The 7,446-nt window shown below is 63.7% G+C and overlaps 1 long non-coding RNA gene across 1 annotated transcript; it reads left to right on the forward strand.

Moving 5' to 3' along the window:
• Positions 1 to 925: 925 nt before the first annotated feature.
• Positions 926 to 2,697, forward strand: LOC144248549 (uncharacterized). The gene is made up of 2 exons (XR_013341839.2): positions 926 to 1,179; positions 2,430 to 2,697. It is a non-coding gene; the product is annotated as an uncharacterized LOC144248549 (long non-coding RNA).
• The last annotated feature ends 4,749 nt before the right edge of the window (positions 2,698 to 7,446 follow it).

Consider the following 7,446-nt stretch of genomic DNA (forward strand, 5'->3'; position numbering starts at 1 on the left):
AATCTCTCTTCGTGTTCTTGCAGCAGCATTTTCGAAGCACAATGGAAATGTAGCCCTTCTGCCGGGAGCGGTTCACAGATTCGTGGAATCCCAGAAGGGTTTGGATGGGAAGGCACCTTTTTTTAAAGCTCGTCCCGTTCCAGCCCCTGCCATGGGCAGGGACACCTTCCACCATGCCAGGGTGCTCTAAGCCCTGTCCAGCCTGGCCTTGGACACTTCCAGGGATCCGGGGGCAGCCACAGCTTCTGTGTGCAACCTGTGCTGAGGTGCCCTGAGGAAATGTGTGAGCCGGAGGGAGCCGGGGCCGGGCGGAGGGAGCCGAGCTGTGGGAGTGGGCGAATGGAGGCGGGAGCGGGCGGGACTAGGCGAGCGTGGGCGAAAGCGGCCGAAAGGGGCCGAGGAGGCGAGCGGAGCCGAGCTTTGCCGAGTTCAGCCGAGGCGAGCCGAGCTTTGCCGAAGAGGCGAATGGAGGCGAATGCGGCCGGAAATAGCCGAGCGTGGCCGAAAGTAGCCGAAGCTGGCCGAGGAGGCGAGTCCAGCCGAACGGAGCCGAGCTCTGCCGAGCGCAGCAGCCCGGGCGGGGCTGAGCCGGGGCGGAGCCGGGGCGCCGGGAGGATCCCCTCCTGTCCCTCTCTCTCCCGCTCCATGCTCCTGCCCGTGTTCAGTTACCTCTCTTTCCCCCGTTTCCGTGTCCCCCCCAAACCCGGCTCCTTCCTGTCCTGTCCTGTCCCTGCCCCGCTGCTCCGTTCCATTCCCCCTCTCGGTGGTGTGAGATGAGATTTGAGCCCTTTCTGACACCCACGCGTGCTCTTTGTGTTGTCAAATCCCGCGTGTGAGCCAGAAGCTCTCCCTGCCTATTTTGCAGGTGGATGTGCCATTCAAAGCCCTGGAGGCAGGGCTGAGCACCGGCGAGCCGCGCGTGGCTGCTCTGCACAGGGGGCGTGGCAGGAAACACTCGCTGAGTGCCGGAGGAGCGAACGGGAGCCTTGGCCCTGCCATCCTCTGGGATCTCCGGGGACACTGCAAGCACTGGCAAAGAGCCGAGAGCCATGGGAGCAGCGCTGAGCGAGGCTGTGTCCCAGCCAAGGAGTTCCTCCTGTGTCCCTTAAGAGGATACCCCAGGGCTGGTTTTCTGCATCAAGACTTCTGATCAGACCATCTGTAGACCTCTGGCTTAATGTAAATATTTATTTATATGTTTGTCTCTGACAGCAAAGCACGTATCTCCTGACTTCCCTGCTATTCAGTATCTGCTGAACTGGCTGTGCATTTTTCCTAAGCTAAGGAAAACCCTCCCTCTGATTCTGTAATTTCCAAAGGAGCAGCATTGAGTCACTTATGTTTTTCTTGTCTCCATAACTTTAGCTTGACTCGTGCTCAAGGACAGGAATGACTCAAGAACTGTATGTGGTGAATTGTTAGTTTGGCAGGGGTTTTTGCAAATTCAGGGCTAAAATGTGATGTAAGAAAAGGCTTTTATTGCAGCAGTTAGATTTTTGCAGCATGGCAGATTTTCAAGCCTCTAAGTAAATCACTTCATTCAGATTTAAACTCTCTTGAAATATGCTTGATATGTTTTGGGGTTTTTTTCATTGTTATGCTACTTTTCGTTTTGGTTTGATTTGGCTTTCTTTTTTGCCTGGCGTGGGAAAATTTTACAGCTCTCACTTTTTTCTTCTCCAGTTGAGTATAGTGTTACCTTCTTAATTCAAAAACCATTTGCTGTATGGAAAAAGCACCTTGCCTTTGTGAAGGGCCAGGTGGGAACTGTTTTAATGGCCAGTGGCACAGCCCTGTAGCACACAATTCCCAGGAAGTGGGGAGCCCTCTGCCAGGCAGAGCCACCTGGCCAGGTTCCTGCGGGTGCTGCTGCTGTACCCGGCTGATGAGGTGAGAAGCAGCTTGGCTTTATTGCCAAAATAAAACTCACCCGTTTTCCTATGAATCCCAGCAAAGTGGTCCCAAAGGCTCTGTCACTCAGTCTCTGCTTCCATTGGTGTGGAGAGGCTGGATCCCAGTTATCACCCCAGCAGTGCCCCTGCCTCCCTTTTCCCCACTTTTCTGTTCCAGTCGTGCGAAATATTCAGGCTTTGTTTTCTTCCCCCTGCGGTTCACTGCAGATCCCAGAAAACCCACAGGAGGGAAGATCATTCCTTGTGCTTCCGCCTCCAGGTGAGAGAGGAGATGGTCACATCCTAGGAGCCTGATTTTGGAATGTTTTCTGGAATTGGCCCAGTGGCTTTTACTTCTGGGGTTCCTGGAGTCTGTCCGTGGCAGGTCCAGCCCGTGCTTCAACTGAGAGCCCTCAGTCCGCAGGGAAATGAACCTTTGGGGAAGTTCTTACAGCTCTGCTTAGTGCTTTATGAATGGTGATGATTTTCTGGAAGTAGGCTGTCCATTCTGACCCTTTTTCTTCCCTCTCCCTGCAGACTGTACCTGCTGAGAGGCTGAGGTGAGACCAGGATCTGTAAAATCCCTGACTCTCCGTGTTTTCCCGAGGCTGAAGCCGTGTTTGCTGTCAGTGACGACAGGGTGGGAGATGCTAAACACTGAAAACTTTGGGGTTTTTCCCCTGAACTCCCCAAGACTCTCTGCAGCTGTGCCCTGTCTATCTCTTGAAAGAGTTTCTGGATTTACAAAGGTTTTTACATTCTGCAATATTTATCTATAACTCGATTAAAAAGAATCCTACTGTATCAATGTGGTGTTGATTACTTTGTTTGAGTCGGTTAATTAAAGCGAATTGTTGGTAAGGGGTTTGAGCATCCCTTAGTTGGAGCTGGCAGCTCTTATTTAATTTCTCTTCATTCCTTTAATTTCTTTCAATTATTTCTTAAGCCATTACTGCAATTAGGATGCACGGTAAGGACAAGAGCATTTCTGCCCTGCTGGATTGGGAAATCCGAGCCCAATTCCTTGGAGAGATTGAGGGGATGGGGATCTGTGCCTCAAGCTGGGTTTTGACAGTGGGAATTTGGTGAGGAAGGAAGAGGAGAGATCCCACGGAAAGTGGCTGAGGCCAGTTCCGCTGGCTTTGGGTGCTCCTACCCCCGAGAAAATCATCCTGGCTGAAGGGAGCTGGAAGAAGCCAGGGGGCTGCGCCGGGGGCTGTGCAGGGACCCCAAACCCTGGTCAGGGGCGCTGGGCAGTGCCAGCTGCAGAGGAACGCTGCAGAGGGGCTGCGCTGGAGCCCCTCAGCTTCCATGCAGAGATGCTGGCACTGCGGGGCTTTCGGGACACTGCCGAGAGGCTCCGCTGCCAGAGCCGGGGAGTTCTCCCGTTCTTTTCTGTCGTGCTGGGCACCTGGCAAGTCCTTCGAGCCCCGCAGGCTGCCAGTGCCAGCGGAGCAGCTGGAATCACAGACGGTCACACAGAAACCGGGCTGGGAGAGCAAATGAGCTCTTCCATGTTGTTTTTCACAACGCGTTTTGGATTTATACCAGAATCTCTTCTCTCCCCTCAGACCCCGTACCCCTGACTTTTGAGTTTTCTCACAGAAATGTCTCGGCCTGCACCGGGAAAAAGAAAATTCCCTGGCACGGCGGGGAGCGGCGGGGTTTGGGGGTGCTGGGGCGGCACGGGGGTCCCCGCGCCCCGGCCGGTCTCGGTCAGCCCCGGGAAATCGCCGCCGCCGCCGGCTCGGCCCCGGCGCCGCCCCGGTGCTCCGGCCCGAGAGAGACCCCGACCCGCCCGCCGGGGCAGAGGCGGCACCGCCGGGAGCCGAAGCGGCAGCCCCGGGCCCATCCCGGCGGGCCGGGAGCGATGGCCCCGCCTCCATCCCGGGCGGGCCGGAGCCTCAGGGGCGGGGCCGGGCCGGAGCCTCAGGGGCGGGGCCGGCGCTGGCTCAGGTGCGCGGGACCGCGGGGCACCTGCGTGGGGTGGGGCCGAGCTTATTTAAGTGCCGGGAATCGCTGCAGCCGCCATTTGCTCACTCGGAGCGCAGTGAGGGTGGTGGGTTCTGTGCGGGCTCCGCAGCTTCGCCCTTCTCTCCTTCCCCCCCTTTACTCTTCCTTCCTCCTGCCCCCATTCCCCTTCTTTCCCTGCCTTTCCCCCGTTTTCCTCTCCTCCCCAAAGCCGACTGCTTTCGCTCCCCTTTTGTGCCCCCTTCTACTCTTCCTTCCTTCTGCTCCTATTCCCCTTCTTTGTCTTCCTCCTTTTCCTTCTCGTCCCATTTCGGCCTCCCCTCCCGTCCCACCATCTACCCTTCCTTCCTTCTCTCCATATTTCTGTTTTTTCTCCCCTAAACCCACTCTCCCTCCTCCCCCAAATGCGACCCCCCCACTCGTCCCTCACCTGTCCCTGCCCCGCTGCTCCGTTCCATTCCCTCTCTCTTCCCTCCTCTGTCCCGTCCCTCTTTCCCCCTGCCGGCCTTTCCCTTCCCCGCCCGCTTTACTCGCAGCCCGACCTCCCTCCCCACCTTCCCGCATGCTCCGCTCTGCTCCCCTGTTCTCGTTCCCCATTCCCCTTTTCCTTCTTTCCTCGCAGCCGCGGGGCTCGGGGCGCCGCAGAATAAAGCCCAGAGGGCCGGAGCCGGCGCCCCCCGCCCTCGCTGGGGTCCCCACACGGGGCCGGAGCCGCTCTGCGGGTCCCCCCATTGCAGTCTAATACACGGCCCGACACTGCCGGGGTGCGGCTTTCCCGACATCACACTGGGGGTCGGGCTGGGGGTCGGGAGGGGGTCCTGGGGGGAGGAGGGTGGGGGGGTTAGGAAGGGCCCCCTCCGGAGGAGGGGGTCCCGGGGGGGGGGGGGGGCCAGGGTGGGCCCCCTCCGGAGGAGGGGGTCCGGGGGAGGGGGGCGGGGTGGAGGGGGGACCTTCCCCCCTCCAGCCCCGCCCCCTCTCCGGGACCCCCTTCTCCGGACCGGGACCCGGGGGGAGGAGTGGGGGGTGGGAGGGGGGGGGGTGGGGGGGGGTGGGGGGGGGGGGGCGGGGGGGGGGGGGGGGGGGCGATGGAGGGGACCGCCGGTCGTGTGTTTTTTTATTTCTGTTCACGGCGCAGAGTGACGTGACCCCCTCTGCTACCCCCCCCCCCCCCCCCGCCCCACCACCCCCCCCCCACCCCACCCCCCCCCACCCCCCCCCCTCCCACCCCCCACCCCCCCCCCTCCCACCCCCCACTCCTCCCCCCGGGTCCCGGTCCGGAGAAGGGGGTCCCGGAGAGGGGGCGGGGCTGGAGGGGGGAAGGCCCCCCCTCCACCCCGCCCCCCTCCCCCGGACCCCCTCCTCCGGAGGGGGCCCACCCTGGCCCCCCCCACCCCCGGGACCCCCTCCTCCGGAGGGGGCCCTTCCTAACCCCCCCACCCTCCTCCCCCCAGGACCCCCTCCCGACCCCCAGCCCGACCCCCAGTGTGATGTCGGGAAAGCCGCACCCCGGCAGTGTCGGGCCGTGTATTAGACTGCAATGGGGGGACCCGCAGAGCGGCTCCGGCCCCGTGTGGGGACCCCAGCGAGGGCGGGGGGCGCCGGCTCCGGCCCTCTGGGCTTTATTCTGCGGCGCCCCGAGCCCCGCGGCTGCGAGGAAAGAAGGAAAAGGGGAATGGGGAACGAGAACAGGGGAGCAGAGCGGCAGTCGAGGGGAAGGGGACGAGGACAGGGGGCCGGTGGGGAGAGGTCGGGGTGTGCAGGGCAGCTGGGGAGGGGCCTGGGGGGAGAGCCGGGTGAAGGAAAAGAAAGATTGAAGGCAGCTTTGGGGAAGGAGGCGGAATGTGTGGAGGGGGAAAGGCATCACGGAAAGGCGGCAGGAGGAACCGGGAGCGCGTGGGGGGGAGCAGGGGGAGGGGGCACGGGGGAGCCCGGCTGGGGAGGGAAGGAACAGGGACACGATGGAGGGACAGGATAGTGTAGGGGTGAGTAGGGGAATAGAGAGGGAGGACAAGGAAAGGGGTGTAGGGGGGCCCGCCCGGGAGGGAGGGAGGGGAGGGCTAGGGGGGAGAGGGAGGGGGGGGGGTTTGGGGGGGGGGAGGGTGTAGGGGGTGGGGGAGGGGAGGAAAGGAGGGTAGATAGGAGAGGTACAGAGAAAAAGAAATACAAAAGAAAAGAAACGCGCAAGAAAAGCAAAAGAAACAGAGATATGGAGCCCGACCGGTCGTAACCTCCCGCTCCGAGCGCCCAGCACCAAATGGCTCCGCCGCGCTCGCCCCGCGGTTTAAATACCCGCGGCCCCGCCCCGCGCAGGCGCGCTGGGGCCCCGCGCACCTGTGCGCGCACCTGTGCTGGCCCCGCCCCCGGCCCCGCCCCCCGCCCGTAAATGGCGGCGGCTCCGCGCCCGCCCCGTGTTCTGTGTGGATGCTCGGACGGACTGCGGCGGGACCGGCGCTCGGAGCTCCGTGCGGGGATCGGATCGGGGCAGCTCCCGGCCTGCGCGGCGTCCGAGGCGCTCAGCTGACATCGGGATCGGGATTTGGGTCCTGGGCCCGCCGGTGTCTGCTGGGGGAGCCGGGCAGAGCCGCTCCTTCCTCGGCGGGCAGGGAGGGGGTGCCGGGGCCGGCGGATCGAGGCGGGATCGCGGCTGGGATCCGGACCGGCAGCGCCGCGGCCGGGAGGAGCCGCTCCGGGACGGGCGCCGCCGCTCCAGCTGCGGCCGGCCCGGGGCTCGGGTCCCGCCGGGGCTCGGGTCCCGTTCTCGCTGTGGCCGCGGGGAGCTGGGGCTGCGTCGGGGCCGGGACCCCATCGGCACCGCCGCTCCCGCAGCGCCGCCTCCGGCCCCGCGGGCGGACACGGAGCCGCCCCGCAGCCCCCGCGGGATGCCGAGCCCCCCCGCCCCGGTAGCCCCGTGGCCACCGCGCTCCCCTGCGAGCAGCAGCGCCCGCCTCCCCCGCCCCGTGTCCGCATCCCCGGGGGAGCCCCGCCGGACGAGCGGGGCTGCGGCGCCGCGGCCGGGAGCGGCCGCTCCGCCGGGGCCGCTGCTCCCGCTCCGGCTGTGCCCGGTGCGGGGCTGGAGGCGCCGGAGCCCCCGAAGGGCAGAGAGCACCTCCTGTCCTTGGCTCTGCGGGGCGGGAGCTGCCGTGCCCTGCCCGTGGCTCGCAGCGTGCCGAACGCACGTCCCGGCACGGGCACCGGCGCACGGGACAGCGCTGGCACGGACACGGCTGAAGGGCTGCCCGCGGCTCCTCGGCCAGGGGCTGCTCCCCACAGGCACGCAGGGATGCTTCAGCCCGGACAGCCGACAGCGACAGCCGACAGGGACCCCAGGGAACGGCTGGCATTACCTGGGAATGGAGGCACGGGCCGTTTGCAGAGGGGCTCTGACGGCAATCCCTGTTGCCGACCTCCCCGAGCTCCCACACAGCTGCCAGGTATGTTCCAGCCACCCCAAATCTCCTCCCTCTTTTCCAGCCTGAGGCCATCATTCACCAGCAGCATTTCAGCCAAGGCAATCTTCCTTCACGGGTACTAAATGCCAAGCAAGAGCCTCGGAGATGCCTTGAAATCAGAGGTTCGAGTGCGA

This window comes from Lonchura striata, chromosome 1A (assembly GCF_050655825.1).
Source record: "Lonchura striata isolate lonStrDom1 chromosome 1A, ASM5065582v1, whole genome shotgun sequence".
Taxonomy (NCBI): Eukaryota; Metazoa; Chordata; class Aves; order Passeriformes; family Estrildidae; genus Lonchura; species Lonchura striata.